This window comes from Pan paniscus, chromosome 5 (assembly GCF_029289425.2).
Source record: "Pan paniscus chromosome 5, NHGRI_mPanPan1-v2.0_pri, whole genome shotgun sequence".
NCBI classification, from domain to species: Eukaryota; Metazoa; Chordata; class Mammalia; order Primates; family Hominidae; genus Pan; species Pan paniscus.
This window is the reverse complement of record NC_073254.2, coordinates 37168451-37188898: the sequence shown is the minus strand read 5'-3', so window position 1 is coordinate 37188898 and position 20448 is coordinate 37168451. Positions and strand designations below refer to the sequence as shown.

At 35.5% G+C, this 20448-nt stretch overlaps 1 protein-coding gene across 8 annotated transcripts in view; it reads right to left on the bottom strand.

Moving 5' to 3' along the window:
* Positions 1-20448, bottom strand: part of HDGFL1 (HDGF like 1) — a 267849-nt gene that overhangs the window by 61685 nt on the left and 185716 nt on the right. The window lies entirely within an intron of this gene.

The following is a 20448-nucleotide window of genomic DNA, read 5'->3' as shown; positions in this document are numbered from 1 at the left end:
CAACCATGGTTCCCCCAACCACTCTTTTCAAAGTCTGTGTTGAGACTAAAACACAGTCTCAACCTGGATAGAGTTTATAGTCTAATAGGGTAAACAAACCTGTGCACAAACAGAACCCACAAGTTCTTCCCATGATACCTTTTCTGGTAATGAGGCAGACTGGATTTCCAGAAACTTTGTCTGGAAAGTTTTCCAAAAACTGAAATTGATCCAAAATGATTTTGTTTTAAAATCTCTTTAAATGCTCTGCTTAGCTGACAGGAAGGAAAGGAAATCTTTGAGGGCAGAAAAAAAGGTGACAGTGTGAGTCAATGGAGGTAAACAAACTCTGGAACTAGCACCTTCCTTGAGAGCTGACAGATCTAAATTGTAATGGCAGACAGAGGCATAGGAGGTAAAAACATGGCACCCAATCCAAATGGGATGTCGGGGCAAAGCTGGCCCTCCTCCTCTCGACTTTCCACCACATTCTATCCTCCAGCTCTACAGAAAACATAAAACTCCTGAAGAAAAAGCTCCTGAGCAATACCTACATTTTTAAAGAGGAAGACCCAGAATACTCAGATTCAGAAAGCCCAAGCAGAATAGTTGCAATGAAAGAATTGTATACCACAGAAATTATATTTAAAACGGGATGGTAAAGACATTTTTAAAACTGTATACCCAAAAAAGGACCTTCACAAATGTATCTACTTATTGGATAAATATAAACAAATATAATAATAATACCTACTCTGGAGAGATAATAAAAACAATGGAATCAAATGCATATGATAACATAGCATATAAATCAGAAGGGGGTAATTGGGGTTAAAGTATTTCACTTTATCATACTTTAGCAGAATAGTCAAAATTTTAAATTAATTTTAAACATCTGAAAGTTTCTAGATTAAAATAACAATGAAAATGGTAGAAGTTTCAAAACCAAAATACCAGTAGAAGAGACTTCTAATTCTGTTCAAGATGGTGTAGCAGCAACCAGATTTACCCTCCTACCATAAACAACAACTATATAGATAAAACGAGACAAAATATACAAACAGAAGTTTCCAAAACACTGCAATTCAGGCAATGAAGTACAGTGATCTCTGAGAGATACAAAAAAATGAGATTAGCCTTATGAAACCCCAGCTTACTGCTCTGAGAGAGTTTTCAGAATTCAACATGGGGAGGAGAAACACAGGTGTAACTTGACAAAGCCCCTGAATTGAGGAGAGATAGCTCAGGGTCTGGGGAATCAAGGCAGCCAGAGGTCACAGGACAGAGTAATGGAGAGAGCTGCCAAGACAGAATTCCAGGAATCTGCAGCAAATTCCCTTTGAATACTGATCAGTGCATGAGTGTGAGGAAGCAAGGAAAGAACCATCTGAAAGGAATAGAGGGAAGAGTGCCTGACATTTACACAGGGCGGGGGATAATGCATGTGGTTAGCCAGATTAGAAAGCCTCATGTTTTATAGAGCATTGGGTAGAGTCCTCATAAGGGTTTTGCCTCAGTAGTGGGGAACAATTTGTGCTAGACCAAGCACTATTCTGGTCCTGCCCAACGAATCTTGAAGCAAGATTCCAAAGGATCAAAGTGATTTTTAAAAATAACTTAATTGCATCCCAGAGCAAAGCTCAAGAATATGTGTAAACATAAAAAACTCATTACCCAATAAGATAAAAATACACAATGCCCAGTATCCAATTAAAAATTAATGGGTATGCAAAGAAATAGGAAAATATGACCATATTGTGTAGAAAAATCTCTCAATTGACACAAACACAGGACTGATACAGAAGTTATTATTAGCACACAATGACATTAAAGCAGTTATTAAGACTGTATTCCACATGTTCAAAAAGTTAAGGAGAAACATGGAAGATATTTTCTTTTAAAAAAGATCCTAATTGAACTTCTAGAGATGAAAACTACCATGTCTGATACAAGAATGCATAGGATGAAAATAATGCAGATTATGTGTTGCAAAAAGAAAGATTAGCAATAGAAACTATCCAAAATTAAACACATGGAGGAAAAATAATTTAAAATAGAGAATCAATGAGTTGTAGGACAGTTTTGAGCATCTTATTATACATGTAATTGGGGTCTCCAAAAGAAAGCAGAGGAAGCAGAAAAGAAATTCTGAAAAAATAATGGTAAAAAAATCCAATTTTATAAAACTATAAATCCATCAATTTGAGAAGCTCAACAAAACCCAAACACAAAGACAGATTTTAAAAATACACTAAGGCACAGCATATTCAATTGCTCAAGACCGGTAATAAAGACAACATTTTCTACACCATGAAGTACAAGAATAAAACCCTACAGTTAGCATCATACTTAATAACAAAATACTAAATGCTTTCCTCTCTGATATGAGAGTGTTTATTCTCACCTTCCATTCAACATTAATTAAAGGTATTAGCCAATGCAATAAGGCATGGACAAGCAATAAAAGACATCTGGATTGGAAAAGGATAAATAGAGCTGTCTTTATACACAGAATACATGATACTTTATATACAAAATCCAATGAAACTAAAAATAGATAATGTGAGCTTCTCAAGGTTGCAGGATAAAACAATCAACAAATAACAAACCAATTGTATCTCTACATACAGTATTAGAACTGAACAATGGAAATTGATTTTTAAAGAAAACATAAGAAACATATTTAGGAATGAACCTGACAAGTGGTATGAAAGACCTATTTACTGAAAACCACAAAGCATTTCTGAGAGAAATTAATAAGACCTAAATAAATGGAGAGATACATTCTGTCGTTTGGAAGACTGTATATTGTTAAGATATCAATTTCCGCCCACACTGATCTATAGATTCAAGACAATCCTAATCAAAATTCTATCAAACTTTTTTATAGAAATTGACCAGGTTTTTATAGATTTCAAATAATAATGCAAAGGATCTAGAATAACTGAAACAATTTTTGGGGAAAAATGATGACAAACACTACCTGATTGCAAGATTTAACTTAAACCTATAGTATCAATACAGCCTGGTGTTTTAGGTCCACAAAGGTAATTAAATTAACAAAACAGAACAGAGTCCAAAAACAGGCCCATATATACAGAGACAACTGATTTTTTAAATTATAATAAAAAACTCAAGACACCACTGATTATAATAAAAAACTCAAGACACCACTGATTATTGACCAATGTGAAAAAGTAGAGCCTTTTCAACAAATTGTGATGGAATAATTTATGTATTTACAGAGAGAAAGAAGGAAAGAAAAGAGTGAGAGAGAGAGAAAGAGGGGGCAAGGCAAAAGGGGAGAAAGAAAAATTATTTTAATTAATTCCTTGAACCATATACAAACTTTAACACAGATCATAAACCTAAATGTAAAGCATAAAACTATAACATTTTCATAAAGAAACATAGGAGAAAATTTTTTGTGATCTTGGTTAGGCAAAAATTTTATTGCTGTGATACTAAAAGCACAATAAAAAGGAAAATAATTATATATTAGATTTCCCCAAAGTTAACAATTTCTGCTCTTTGAAATATGCTGAGAGTGAAAAGGCAAATGAGACTGAGAAAAGATATTTGTAAATCATATATCCATTAAACGACCTGTAGCTAGAATATATAAAGGACATTTTCAACTCATAATTAAAACAAATAATAAAAACAATTTAATAAAAGGACAAAAGATTTGAACAGACATTTTAACAAAGAAGACATACAGATGAAAAATAAACAGATGAAAAGACGTTCAAACAGTTATTAGGGAAAAGCTCATTAAAATTGGAATGACATATCAATACACACCTGTTAGAATGGCAAAAATTAAAAAGATTGACCATATCAAGTGTTGGTAAGTGTGCAGAGTAACTGGAACTCTCACAGACTACCAATATGGACAGGAAATGATACAACTTGGAAAAAATTTGGCAATATATTAAAACTTTCAATATATACCTTTCATATATTCTAGCCATCTCACACCTAGATATTTCTGCAAGAGAAAATAGTTTATACTCATAAAAAGACTTGTACAGAAATGTTCATAGCACCTTTATTTGTATGGTCAGAAAGTGACAACCCAAGAGTTTATCAATAGGTGAATACATAAACTATAGTATAACTTCTTAATGGAATACTACTCAGCAGTAAAAAGTAACAAACTCTGACATGCACAACAATATGAATAAATAACAAATGCATTATGCTGAGTGAAAGAACCCAGACTTAAAATCCCTATATATTTTATTATTAATTCCATTTATATAAAATTTAGATTGAGCTTAATTCAAATCTATATATCAGCTCATGGAGAAATACCATTTTAAATATATTAAGTCCTCCAATGCATGAAATGTTAATTTCCTCTGTCTTTCTAAATATTAATTTTTCTCAATAGTGTATTGTAATTTTTATGCATCTTTTGTTAAGATTCCTTTTAAAATGTTATTGCTTTTTAAATTTTATTCTCAATAGTTTTTTACTGCTAAAATATTTTTTATTTTTATAACACTATCAAACCACCATTTAAGTTCACATATTCATTCTAATGGTTTATAGATTATTTTGTAAAATCTAGATACACCATCACAACACATGTTTTAGGTTTATTAAGAGTTTTCATCATGAAAGTTGTTGAATTTTATCAAATGATTTTTCCACACTTTGAGGTATTCTTTTGATTAAGATTTCAGCATCTATTTTCATGAAGGAGATGGACCTAAAAATTTCTTTGCTAATAATAATTCAGCTTCTGGAATGATCTCTCTTGCTTTTTTTATTCTCTGGAAAATTATGTCAAAGGTTTTTGCTATTTATTAAGTATGACATTGTATATATTGGGAGGCAACCAGAGAATAAGATTTTAATTGTAGATTTTATTATATTCATATATATAATATATAGTAGTTGCATTTTCTTCTACTTTCAGAGGTGATAAACTGTATTTTTCTAGTAATTTATCCATTTCGTCTAAATGTCTATTTTTTCAAATAAGGTGTCTATAATATTCTTGTATTATATTTTAAATATCTGAGGGATCTTTGATGATGTCTTCCCTTTTATTCTTGATATTGATCATTAGTTTCTTCTCTCACATGTTCACATACACATTGTGGAACTTTTTCTTTCTCACTTAGTCTTTCTGTAGGTTGACCAATTTTAATTATTCATTTCAAAGAATCATATTTTGGCTATTGATTTTTTTTAATTATTGTACTTTAGTCAGTTCTGCTGTTATATATTATTTCTTCCTTTTGTTTTCATTGAGATTAATTTATTGTCCTTTTTCTAATTTCTTGAAGTAGCTGGTTAGTTCACCAATTTTTGGCTTTCAATTTTCTAATACACGAATGCAAGACTACACATTTTCTTCTTAGCTTCAGCTGCTTCAAAATTCGATATGTCTTTTTTTATCATCAACTAGTTTTAAATGTTTTTATTTCTTTTTAATTTCTTATTTGACCAACAGCTTAACATACAAAAAGTTACTTTTTTAAAAATTATCTTTGGCTACTGATTTCTGTCTTAATTAGGGTCTTATCTCCACAGGATTATAATTTTATCCCTCTGTTTCCACAGATTACCAAAATTCTCTCCTCATTGTTCTGTCTCTTGGAAGAGGTTCTCTATACAAGGCTTTGGATTCTAAGCTACAGTCAGCAAATGCCCTGATTCTTCACACTACATTGTTCCCCTTTCTCAGAGATTGTTTTTTCCCCCAAGTCTTGGTTGCCACAACAGTTCACCAAAATCTTTAAGCAGATCTTTTTTCTGACCATATTCTTGGCTTTAAAAGTTGTTTTCAATGAGATCCTAGGTCTGGCTGAAATCTTAACCCAAAGTGGAAGCATTCCTATTTAATTTATATTCATAAATGGGTGTTCTTTTTTACAAAAGATTAACCTCAAAATTACATATGTTTTACCCCTTCAAAACATAAAACTCTCTTTTCTAATTACCTTTTTGTTAGTAATGGTGGATTTTATACTATTTTTCAACTTGAAGTCAAGGTCCAGCATCTCGTTATACTTCCCTGTAGACTGGATGTAATTGAGGAGGTTTTTTTTTTTTTTTTTTTTTTTTTTGAGGTGGAGTCTCTGTCACCCAGGCTGGAGTGCAGTGGTGCAATCTCAGCTCACTGCAGCCTCCGCCTCCAGGGTTCAAGCAATCCTCCTGCCTCAGCCTCCCGAGTAGCTGGGACTACAGGTGCGTGCCACCACGCCTGCCACCACGCCTGGCTAATTTTTTTGTATTTTTAGTAGAGACAGGGTTTCACCATGTTGGCCAGGATGGTCTCGATCTCTTGATCTCATTATCCGCCTGCCTCGGCCTCCCAAAATGCTAGGATTACAGGTGTGAGCCACCACTCCCGGCCGGAGGAAGAAATTTTAAAGTGGAAAGAAGCACTGGAAGATGGATAGGATAAAATAAACCCAAATGAAATTAGGAAAACATGACTTGCTTGCAAAAGAATACTTTAAAAAAATTTTATGGAGGAAAACAACTCTGATCCCTACAGCCCTTCACAGTTTCCTATCATGCCATTGTGCGGGTTATCACACAATGCCTGGCCAATGAGAAAGAGGTGACATACCCTCTGATTATCTTTTCTCTGTGTTTTATTTATCAGCAACACTGTTTTCTCTCATCACTATATGTAAATGAAAAATAACTCCATTATTTTTCCTACCAGAAAACAGGTTTTACCGGAATATTCTCACTGGGAAGCAGGGATTGATAGATTTTTATCAGCACTTCCCAACTAGTTACATCACATACATTACTTTGTATACTGTTCCCATTGACAGTGATGTTATGAAAAGCCCTAGTGCATTCTGGGTAATGCAGACTTCAAGCATTCACACTCTATTAATTAATTCATCACCTAAAAGCTAAGTATTGATTTTTTAATGGTTTTACAAATATATTTAAGCTTCTGTGATGTGATTAAGAGGATGTGTGTTTACTGTAAATTATCTAACAAGTAGAATGGTTTTACTCTCAGAAATAACAAACAATTTAGCTTGTGAGAGAAAAGGAAAAAAGCTTCATTAAAATATTTTCCCAAATAATGATTGTTTATATAATAGCTGTCATAAGCCATTAAAATATGGTTTTTAAAAACCCTCTAATTTCAAACCATGGGCTCTATGTTTCCTGATTTGTAGTAAAAATGAAATCATATAGCAACGATTTTTTTTTTCCTCATCCTACTACAGATGATAGTAGGATATATTCTTTAACTGCCAGAGTTGGTCAGTAGGGTAATATTTGTTACCCTACTTCTTTTTGTGGAAGCTGTGGAATTATTTTGCATATTTCCATTTTCAGTCCTAAGAAAATTGCTCAAAAGCCTTTTAGAAATACTCCCATGTGTATTCATTTATAGTATTTCCTTTATCTTTTATAATACTGAGAACAAAATGATGCAAAGTATTCTTAATTCTTAAAATAAAAAGGGTTTACTGCCAGGCAAAGTGGATCACACCTGTAATCTCAGGACTTTGGGAGGCCAAGGCAGGTGGATCACCTGAGGTTAGCAGTTCGAGACCAGCCTGACCAACATGGTGAAACCCAGTCTCTACTAAAAATACAAAAAAATTAGCTGGGCGTGGTGGTGGGCACCTGTCATACCAGCTACTCGGGATGCCGAGGCCGGAGAATCACTTGAACCTAGAAGGTGGAGGTTGCAGTGAGCCAGAATTGTGCCATTGCATTCCAGCCTGGGTGACAGAGTGAGACTCTGTCTCTAAATAAATAAAAGCGTTTACCTCATACATCTACTAAAGCTAGAAGTTGTGTTATTTATCTGATAAATTGATTTTCAGTAGCAATATAGAAAATTAAAGTACTTTGAAAATGATGGGAATTGCATTCAGAAGACATGATTTTATAGGTAGCTTTGGAAAAGATAAAAGTCATTTACATATCTGCACAAAGTTAAATATGTCATCTGATAATATTTAGTATCAACTGTCATCATCGATGACTGTGGGCATGCACGCTGTGGCTTGTCCTCTCAAAGGAATCGCACTGCAAAGTCTATAAAGCCTCTTGGAGACATTTTAGCAAAAACTTTACATTTTTTCCTGCAGTTCCTTTTCCAGCTCCCTTTTAAATCTATTATAAGCTCAAATTTGGGGTTTAGAAGAAAGGAGTACACTACAGTGCAGTACAGCCTGAAAATCAATTCTCCTTGAAGCATTTCAGGCAATGCTAACATACACGGCTGAGGAATGCAGAGATTGTTTCTTTCCAAATTCAAAATGGTGTGCAATAATTGTGAATATCTGTGTGTCCATGTGTACAGAAACAAATAATATGAAAATATTTACATAAAAAGGGTTTAACGAAAACGTTTTGTGCTTTCTGTCAAAGCAGAAAAACATTCTGGTACTCCTTTCCCAGCTAATTTTGACCTTCCAACTACTTTGGAAAAAAACTGATCATTAGATAATTATGTAGCTGCTTTTCTTTCTTTACTTCATACTCTGAAGGAAGAGGCTGCAGTATTTTTACCAGGAACAGTTGCTGCTATTACTCAGTTTTGAGATGACATCCAACTGGCAATGAGAAATGGCAGGCTATTTGAAGCCACTCATCATACAGAGATAAAAAGGCTGCTGAATAATCCTGCTAGGCCTTCTGATAACATTAATTACCAGCAGAGTTAAGGTTGGTATATATCTGTGACTTTCTTTTAAGGTTAATTTTTTATGCTCAGTGTCAAAAAAAGAAAAAGCCAAGATCGGAATACCTCATATTTTATAGATAAGAAAAAGAGACCCTTTTTTTGTAGTTAAAACTAAATATGTGCATGCACACTCAGTTTTGACTTAGAGAAAGTTATGTACTTTTCGAGGTTTGGCTCCTTCCTAGCTCCTTTCAAATAATCAGCATTTGGCACTTCTTAAAAAGTGTGCATAATTAGGATTTTAAAAAAGCTTCTGTAGGTTATGAAGAAGTCCTATCATTTGTAGTTAACTTCGGATAGGTATTTGGACCCTCAAAATGAAATTAAACATTTATTTATTTGCATATTTCTGTACACAGCCCATCCTTTCTGCACCTGTGTACTTCACATAAATACAAACCCACAATTCTACTTAATTATGCCACAAACAATGTGTAGTCAGAGACCTCCACTGATTACACTCCCATTTCTGAAAATGTTCCACTCCACACCATATACATTTATCAAGGGCAAATAGACTTGGACAGCTATATAGGAGGAGATTTGATCAAGAAAATGCCAGAAAACAGAGATCTCGGAGAAGAGAAGATAATAAAAGGTTATGTTTAATATCAGAATGACAGAAAGACTAATCAGCAGAAATTTCTCTGATGTATTTATTACTGCTAACAAAGTTTATTATCAGACTTCAGGCTACTTTTTATTGAACATAAATACAGAAAAAAAGTCATTAGTCCTGTGTGAGTCTTACTACAGTATAAGTAGCCAAAGATAACACTTTCTGGGATTCTTAAGGATAAGGATCTTGGTAGAATTAGTTAATATTTATTCTCTCAACAAATATTTGAAATATATGTCAGGCGCTATTCTAAGTACCAGGGATATGATGAAAACCTCTGCCTTCATGGAGCTTCCAATCTAATAAGGAGAGAAAACAATCTATAAGTATAATAGGGGGCTAGGAAAGATGGCAGAGGGAGAGAGACAAAGGAGGTTGGGGCAAGAGGTGGATTATCTAATTTACAATAGAGTTGCCAGAAAGACCTCATTAAAATTACATTGAAGAGATGAATAAGCATTCCTTTGCTGAAGAAAAAAACCTCCTTCATATGATAAAGTATTTCCATTATTCATACAGGTAGCCTTTGGTCTAGTCATAGTTGGAGAGGAAGGACCTCTCCAGGAGCCTATAATCATCGACCCAAAATCTGTATGGTGAAAACTAACATGCAAATCCCTGAATAGTCTTTCACAAATGGTTAGTTCTTTACTATGTGGCCTTAGGCTAGTTACAGAAGCTGTCTGATTCTTGGTTGTCTCATCTTTACAATGGAATTGATAATACTTACCTTATGAGACTCAGGAGTATTTATGCTGAAAACTTGCTGGGCGCTAAATAAGTAGTAGTGATTGTGTTTCATGATTATTTATAGTATAAAAAGGTTAAATGTTCCATTGAATATTGTCCACTTTTCATAAGAATTGCACGGTCTGATTGGTAAGCTTGAGGAAAGACCAATACTGTAATTGAGATATAATTAGAGGACTGGAAGTCTTCTTCTCCAAGTAATTTTTCACCCTTCTTCTTAAACTCAATGTTGCCAGTGAACAATTTATTCAAAAATAAATGTATGCCACATCTCAGCATTAAGGAACTGGGGTTCTGGGTTATTAATAAGGTTGCAGCTGAATGTCAGGCTGTGTTCGGGATCCTGGAGAGTGCAGTGCGGTCAGGCAGAAAGAGCCATTCAAGCAAGGAGAAGTTTAAATCCTTTCCACAGAGAAACCAGAAACCTGAAATATAGAAAGTATCCAGGGACAACATGGCTTGTTAGTTTGCAGCCACTGTCTTCTGTGTGCTCTTCTGAGTACTAGAAGACTAATCAGTGCTCACGCATCCTTTCCCTCGGTCTACCTGTTGGGTTTGGCCAACTGGAAGAACTGATTAAGACCCTGGAGAGCAGGAAGAAAGAGAGCTGGGGGTATTTAATCTTCACACTCTTCCCATGCTTGGCTGATGTTCTGGCAACAGTTGCATTTCTGTATGGCTGAGACTGTGGTCAGGAGATCCAGCTCTCACCAGGCTCTGGGAACCCAGTTCCGTCTCCTTCAGGCCTAGGTGACAATGGCATTATTGCTGGTGTCTAGATGTCTCACCATGTAACATCCTATAGCCCTAATCATGCCTCTGTAAGTGGTTCATTTAGTAAATTTATTTTCAGTAAAATCCTTTTGGAGATGTCATCTGTTTCCTGCTTTGGCCCCCATATGATATATCTACTTTGTGCAGAAATGGTACTGGATCTGAATGCAAACCAACCGGCAGGTTTTTGTTTTGTTTTGTTTTGTTTTGTTTTTTTTGAATAAGGGTCTCACTCTGTCACCCAGGCTGGAGTACAGTGGCATGATCATGGCTCACTGTAGCCTCAAACTCCTGGGCTCAAGCAATCCCCTTCTTGCCTCAGCCTCCAGGATGCTGGGATTATAGGCATGAGCCACTACGCCTGGCCTGAATTTCTGACTATTGGAACATATTTGTATTGTCATGGGTGTTCAGTTGTATCTGTCATCAGAATCCCTATCACCTATGTTCACAAACATCTTGGCTAATGACAGCTTAACTCAAAAGGGGCTTCTAAACAGGGCTCATGCCTCTTGGAGCATATGCATTTGCCTCAGAGCATTGTTCTCTGGCTAAAGCAAATGCCCCAGCCAAAGAAAAATGAGAATGAGAAGCTTGGTCCCAAACTAAAAATGTTCCTAAAGAGAAAGGGTTGTGTGATGTGAGGCAAACTGGATTAGATATATGTAGTGTTGATTCTTCCTGCTCTTGGGTCTTGGTTAATTATCTAAGCTTCTGGGAACCAACAAAGAGAGTAGGAAGTAAAGACAGCCATAGAGTCTGAAAGGTCTGCTAGACAGCTGCCAAGGCTGGGCTTGAAGACTTCTTTGCAAGATCATTAGGGTCTGGATGGGGGCAGTCAGCAGCAGTCTATCTAAAGGCTCCTTAACAGAAGCCTGACAAAAATAAATCATTTATTTTGGATATTTTAATAGGTCCACAATAATTTTAACTAACCCAATAAAAATTTGTAGTTGTTAGTGTTTGTTTCTATCTTGGTTTTGATAGTGGATGACTTTAACCAGATCAGTTTATGCCGCTTCTCAATTTCCCCTCAACTAGAAAACTTTGTTGAAATGAAAGACATTTGAGAAAGGCTGTAAGTATTTGACATGTCTGTCAGATCATTGTGGCTATTTGGATTGAACCCGACAGTCCTTATTCATTTTCACTGAAGACCGCTCAACATTTTGTCAGATGCTAAGTGTTGACCACATCACATTCAGAAGAATGTAGTCGGAGAGTCTTAACTTGAATAGTAATAGAAGATGCTTTTTAATCAATCTCTCAATGCACTCTGTATTGGGAAAGATTTGTTAATGTTCTGTTGAAACATGTGATGATATTCCTAAATAGTTCTAGTAATACACGATTGGTTCTTTGAAAGAGTGACAGTAAAAAGTCAATCTCTTGGCAATGAAGTAATTTAGGAGACAGTTCAGTTCTTTTGAGAAACTCTGATAGTCTTGTGCTTAAACCCATAATGGTTTGGTTCTAAAATATTAGGTTATATTACTCAGAATCCTGAATATTCCAATGGCATCATCATTCACCTGAAAAAAATGTTTTTAAAGTAAATATTATCTTTTCTCCTTTCAGATACTCATGTGAGTACCTACTCTTGATAGCATATTCTAGCATGGATGTGCAGACCATGCAGAAAAAGCATACCTTTAGAGGCAAAGTGTGATTGTATTTTAAATTTTAATTATTTTCTTCATCAGTGACTCAAGATGAAGAGATGTATTTTTGACTTCCAACTGTTTTCTCTAATCAACGTGGTAAATAGATTATCATTTTTGTGCAACCTCTTTTGTTCATGTGGTAATACCTTTCTTTGTTGATCAGACAGTTTAAATAACCAAATGTTATTGCCAGTTTATATTGTGTTTTTCAAAGTAATCATTATTTAAACCAAAAGTCAGTTTCTCAAATGTCAATATAAAATATCCGTTAGTACATAGAAAATAATTAAACCTCCATATTGCATGCCACTGATACAATATTCAAGTCTGCTTTCAGATTAAAGAATTTTATGAAATGATCATCTTGCCCTTTCTCTGAAATAGTTTTCATGAAGTATGTGGGTTTTACAACTTCTTAGCAATACTGTGACTTTTATCTGGTTTTGTACCTTTGAATGATGTCTTTTTACATAGAAATGCATTATTTTACCTTACTCTGGGAAGATTATTGGAATATAAGAAAGGTCACTGTACTTTGAAAATGACAAGAAATCTTTGATGAATTTATGCTGCTCATTGACAAAGCTTCATAATAAACAATCCTCTGAGGACTTAGGGAAAATGGATTGAGTCTCTTGTAAAACTTCATTTTCAAAATATTTGTTATAGATTCCTTTTATATTTTAATGACTAGCTTTTGAGACAATGGTTTATTTTTATAACATTGTGATACAATACCAAAAAATAAAACAAAAATTTAGAAAATGTAAAGAATAGCACTAGAATTTTTGAAAATTACTTGATGCAAACTCTATTCTAATAGTATGTAAATCAAGATAAACTCACCAGGTTAGTCTTTGTAGTCCTTATAGCTTTAAAAATGCAACAGGAGATGGTATCTGTGAAATGTCATAATTAATCTTACATTGTATATTTGTGAAAGGTATACAAAATATTCTAACATGTTTTCCAGTAGAACTATCAAAATACCAGCAGACTACTTATACAAATGTTTCCAGCAGTGTGTTTCCAGCATTCAGAAAGACTCCTAGAAAAGATGGCAGCTGTTTTATTCATCAGTGTGTCCTTAGGGCTTAGCACAATGTCTAGCACGCAGTAGGTGCATAATAAATAATATTTTAATGACAAATTAACAAGTAAATGTAAAATTGCATGATACAGAATGTAATATTATGGTCACTAAAATGAAAGCTTTCTACAACTTGTCTTTCATGTGAGTAGTTGGCCTGGACTGAGTGAGCTTGATGGGTTCTGTCGAGTTTGTTATTTATTGTGCTGATGGTCCTGGAGTTCATTTCCGGTGTGGTATAATTTTGGCATTGTCCATCATATAGCTATGAGCACCTGCGGACTTTGAAACACTGAAGAGAAACAGAGAAAAGACCTATTGGTAGGCCGGGTACAGTGGCTCACGCTTCTAATCCCAGCACTTTGGGAGGCCAAAGTGGGCATATCACCTGAGGTCAGGAGTTGGAGACCAGCCTGGCCAACATGGTAAAACCACCCCCCTACTAAAAATACAAAAATTAGCAAAGTGTGGTGGCACACTCCTGTAGTCCAAGCTACTCGCTCCAGCCTGGCAACACGGCAAGACTCCATCTCAAAACAAAAAAAAAGAAAGAAAAGGAAAGAAAGAAAAGAAAAGAAAAGAAAAAAAAAGACCTATTGGTAAAATAGTCTCAATATCACAGGATATTGTTTAATTAAATCCTAATAGAATCATCCGGTTGAGCAACATGTTTTTTGAGGGGTGTGTGAAAAATACCACACATGTACTACCATTACAATTCTGTTGAAACATATGTACATATGTCAGTAACAACACATAAAATTTGTACCGCATTTTTTTGTTTTGATGGTGAGCATACCTTTTATTTCTAATACTCCTTAAGAGCAAAATATTAACCAGACTATGCTAACTGCAATAACAAACAACTCCTAATTTGTGCCTTAACACAATTAAAATTAGGGCTACCTCCCATCACAGTTCAATGTAGTCATTGTCGATGGGGTAGAGTTGAAGGGTTCTGCTTGAATAGTCCTGTAGAGAGTCAGACTCTGCCATCACAGGCTGCATCATCTTTACCACATGGTCTCCAAGGGGAAAGGGTAGCATAGAGGGTCAGGTGGGGGATATTTGTGGGCCAGGCCTGGTAACGGCATATGTTACTTCAGCACACATAAGCCACAACCAAGCCACGGGGCCCAATCAAATTGCAGGAGAGACAGAAATGTCTTCTGTGCCCCAGCTGGAAAATGAAATAGGTTTGGTAAACATATAGCATTATTTCTGCCACATCTTGCCCTCTTGTCATCAAAAACATATTTTAGTCTTCCTCCCATGCATAGAACCCGCTAACTCCTCACCTTCCTAGAAACAACACCCAGAGTTCCATCCAGTTACTACATTCAGCTCAAAGCCTTCAGATAGTGTAAAGTTCCTCTAAGGCCAGAGACTTGTGAACTGAAGAAGTAAGTTATTGCCACTCCTCCCCGTGTACATGCCCGATATTTCATGGATGGACAAAGGACAGGAGCTGCAATAAAACTCCTATTTGAAAAGGGAAAAATGGAAGACATTCAGCAGTGGCTGGTCAGAAATTTTTATACAGTGTAGGCATTATACAGTTTTCTGACCTGGCAGTGGGAAAGTCCTTTAATTAGATGCCATCTTCCATGTGTCTCTGTAGTTTCTGGTTCTGCCATCACTAGGGAGGGGATCTTTATTCATTATCCTCCATGGCTGTATCTGAAGTGGGCATTAGGGCATATGCCCTCCTCATGAACGTAGCATTGTGGAACCTCCTCCTGCTCATGGAAGAATAGGGGACCCGAGTCTTTTAATTTTGAACAAAGAAATTTGTAGTCCAAGATTTTGGATTTTTAGGCAATATGTTTCCCACAGAAACTTAATAGGTTGATGATTTTTTCTTCTAGTTACTTCTTTTTTTTTTTTTTTTTGAGACAGAGTTTCACTCTGTCACCCTGGCTGGAGTGCAGTGGTGCGATCTCGGCTCACTGCAACCTCTGCCTCCCGGGTTCAAGCGATTCTCCTGCCTCAGCCCCCTGAGTAGCTGGGATTACAGGCATGTGCCACCACACCCGGCTAATTTTGTATTTTTAGTAGGGACGGGGTTTCACCATGTTGGCCAGGCTGGTCTCGAACTCCTGACCTCAGATGATCCGCTCACCTCGGCCTCCCAAAGTGCTGGGATTACAGACGTGAGCCACCGCGCCTGGCCTCTTCTAGTTACTTCTAAATACCAATATTCACACATAAAGTATTGTTTCCAGATGTAATTCTCAAATCTGCTTAATTTTATTGTATCCTCCAATCCCACCACACCTCTCTCTTTAGTCAGTGGTAGACACTCTGAAGCTACAGACTTATAAGACCACAACCTCAGTTCGACATTTGCCACAAGTCTGTTTCAAATATTTTTCCTGTGTTATTTCTTATATCTAGAAGTAGTAAGATTGTCTAATTTTTCAAGACCTCAGAGTGATAGACTTTCTCCATTCTTTTTAATTTCTGCTTATAAAGTGACCATTTCTCTTTTGATCTTTTCTTTTTCCTGCACTCTTCCCAGATGAATCTAACAGTAGTCAATAACCACTAAGAGTTTGAATCTTTTCAACTACATTTTCTAGATGCCTATAAAGGGTAGCATGCCTGGCTTCAGTGAGCTTATAATCTAATTGGAGAAAGAGAATATGTACAAAAGCAATTTTAATTAAAAATATTAGTTTCTATATATTCTAACAGACTGGTGATTAATTCAGAAATTGAGTCTTATTCTAGTTTGAAGAAAGGAAAGATTCCCCCTTTTAATTCAAACAATGGAACCATTACAGATTTTGGTGTGAAACAGCAGGATAATCAGAAAAGGGTTTCAGAAAACCTCTATGTAACTAAGCCTATGTATAAAAGATTTTTTAAAATGTGATATGGACAGTTTCTAAATGTATGCTGTGTCCCTGCTGAGGCTTTAGTGCTGTTTTGAGATCATGTTGGAACTGACAATATCAACAATACTTCACAGGCAGAGAAGATCCATGCGGTGCTCAGCTTTCTCATTTAATCTCTCATTAGCTAAGAAATGTCAGATACTCCGCTCAGGAAAAAAAATGATATTTCTACGCCCTCTATGTGTTTATCAATATCTACTGATACTTTAAGTTGAACATTGAAAATAATTCACTAAATGATAACTGTAATGAAGTGTGAAATAAATTACCGTTTTTTGGTGATAAAGATTATTGTGCTGGGCGAAGACATATTTATCATGTATCCTTGACAGTTCAGACCTGAAATAACAGGGGAACTAAAAAACAAAAAAGCAACAATCCGAACACGTGAAATTAAATTGCTATTTAAATCCATGTGGTGGTAATGACTCAGACACCTGCCACTGGGGTCAGAGGATGCCTTTGGAGCTATTTGGATTCCCAGACAGTAAGTAGCTGAGGGATTCAATTTAGCAATACCAGCTTTCAGCCACTTCCTAGAATCTGAGAAAGAAGATTTAAATGGATTTTCTTAAGACTTGTGTCCCAACTGTGTCCACCATGATGATCTGGCCACACTTAACATCCAGCTCATCAAAAGTTTTCCAATGTTTTAGGTTCTCATAAAAATTCAATTATTTGGAGGCAAAATATTAGCACACCATATTCAGAAAATTTCTTATAGTCATTTCACATGACATCAATACATCTCCTACCAAAAGTCTCTCTCGCCACACATTCTTCCTCCAAGCATGTTTTTGCCTCACAAAAGCAATATCCTCGTATTTTGCAAAGGGAGGGGATTGTCATCATTTATAACACTTTTGAAATAGGTCATTATTTTTTAGCATTTCTACTCACATTAATTTTAGTACATGCTAAATTTGTGAGTAATATTTGTATAATTAGTGAGCATACTACTCACAGCACTACATATGTGCTGTTCATATTTATTTTGAGCCAAATTGACCTAGACTGTGTTCTGTAAAGTGTTTTTGACTATTTTACTACCTATTGAGTTTTGAATTAAAATTAATTTAAATTATTGCCATAAGTCTTGGTTAATTTGCAATTTTTTTATTTTAGGAACCTTAAGATAGGAGAATTTTTGTGCAGCACAAAGTTCTCTAAGACAATCTCTCCTAAGTTCCTCTTAGGGAGATCACTGTCTTTGTTTGAGAAAATGCTTTAACGCATGCTTGGTGTAGCATGGTGATACTTTCCTTCTCCTTCGGCAGAAACTGCATGCTGTCTGGTACCAAGATGTCAGAACATAGGTGTCTTCATTAGTTTGTGTTTCTATAGAGGAATGCCTCAGATTGGGTAATTTATAAAGACAAGAGGTTTATTTGGCTCATGGTTCTGCAGGCTGTACAAGAACTTTGATACTGGCATCTGCTCAACTTCTGATGAAAGCCTCAGGTTGCTTCCACTCATGGCAGAAAGCCAAAGGAAACAGGCATGTGCAGAGATCACATAGCAAGACAGCAAGCAAGAGCAGGACAGTTGTGGGAGGGAGGGGGGCAGTAACAGGCTCTTTATAACAACCTGCACTCATGGCAACTAACAGAATAAGAATTCACTCACTCCCCCCATCCCTGGGAAAGCATTAATCTATTTATGAAGGATCTTCTCCTGCACACCAAACATCACCCATTAGAACCCATTTTCAACATTAGGAATCAAATTTCATCAGAAGATTTGGTGGAGACAAACAAATCTTATCTAAACTAGAGCAAGGGGCCTAACCTATCTGCATAATGGAAGAATGGATAGTTGCTGGGAAAATTCAGAGGAGAAAATAAGGAACTAGGAGGTTGAATATAATCTAGAAAGAGGCTAGAGCAGGGTTTCTCAATCTCAGAACTACTGACGTTTTAGGTGATAATTCTTGGTTTGGGAGGCCTCTCTGTGCATTGTAAGATATTGAGCAGCATCCTTGGCCTCTACACACTAGACACTAGTATTCCAACCCCCCACACACTGGTTGCACTAAATGTGATGATCAAAAATGTCTTAAGACTTTGCCAGGTTCCCCTAAGAAGGCAAAACTGCCCCACTTGAGACCCACTGGACTAAATTATGGCACCCCAAATGGCAGGATGGCCCTAATGGGATTTGCGAAAAACAAGAATGTTTAAAATCAGATTAAAAAAAAAATCTCAGCAGGGCACGGTGGCTCACGCCTGTAATCCCAGCACTTTGGGAGGCCGAGGCAGGTGGATCATGAGGTTAGGAGATCGAGACCATCCTGGCTAACATGGTGAAATGCCGTCTCTACTAAAAATACAAAAAATTAGCCGGGTGCGGTGGCGGGCACCTGTAGTCCCAGCTACTTGGGAGGCTGAGGCAGGAGAATGGTGTGAACCCAGGAGGCGGTGCTTGCAGTGAGCCGAGATCGCGCCACTACACTCCAGCCTGGGCGACAGGGGAAGACTCCATCTCAAAAAAAAAAAAAAATCTCTGTGTTGGCACTTATGAAAGCCTAAAAAACATTATGCCTTTCTTCCCCAATCTGAATTTTTAAAACAATTAAGAAATAAGCTCAGAAATCTGGCAGATGGATCTCAAAATATTAGTCTGATCATTAATAAAAGCAAAATTAAATTATATACACTATAGGGTAGGCATATTTTTAGACTTGTAGAATTTGCACAATGATGAGATCACCTAGCAACACATTTCTTAGAATGTATCCTTGTTAAGATTCATATGATTGTATTATACATGTATAAATATACATATATTATACATGTATAAATATATATTACATAGTATATAGAAATATACCTGTATATGTAGATATACATATATATTATACAGAAATATACCTGTATATGAATATACATGTATTATCTATTACATAACATATATATCACATCTCTATGTCATATAATTTTTATAATCTTGAACTCTATTCTGTTGCATTGACTTATTTAATTATCCTTATACAAATGCCATACTACCTTAATGACTAGTTTTACAGCAAGACTTAAAGGTAGTTGTGTTGTAATTCCTCCACTTGTGCTTCTTGCTCAAATTATCCTGGCTATATTAGGTCCTTTGAATTTCCATATACATTTTGGAATCAACTTGTCAATTTCTAAAAAAAAAACCCTCCTGATAGGGATAGCCTTGAAGCTATAGATTAATATGGGGAAAATGGCATCTCAAAAATATTGAGTAGTTTAATCTATAAATATGATGAATAAACTTCATTTATTTAGATCATTCATAACTTCTTTCTGCATAGTTAGTACTTTCAGGTGTATAAGTTGTACATCTTTTGATATGCTTATTTGTAGGTATTTGATGGTTTTATGCTATTATGAGTAGTATTGTTTTTAACTTTCATTTTTCATGGCTTGTTGTGAGTATATAAATACAATTGATTTTTGTATATTGACTTTGTATAATGTAATCTTGGTAAACTCACTAACTACTACTAATGGTTTGTTTTTAGATTACATTTTTCTTATTCCACTGCCTAGGAGAACTAGTCCAATATTGAATAAAACTGGTGACAACTGTCCTACCTTAGATAAAAAATCTTAATATCCACCAATAAATATGATATGAGCTGAAGATGATTTAAATATTTTTTATCAAACTGATGACATTCCCTTCTATGCTTGGTTAGCAAAGGTTTTGACTATAAATTAGTGTTAAATTGTATCAAACGCTTATTTCACATAGATTGAGGTGATAATATTTTTATCTTTTACTCTGTGAATATGGTCAATTTCATTAATTGATTTTTAATCTTCATCTGACTCTGTATACCTGAATAAACTCTACTATGCTATGATGACAGCTTTTTATGTAATTTCTGATTTGATTTGCTAATGTTTTGTTTACGATTTTTGTATTTATATTACTGAGGGATAGATTTAACCCAAATCACATTATTAAATTATATTAAATGTAAATGGGATAAACAC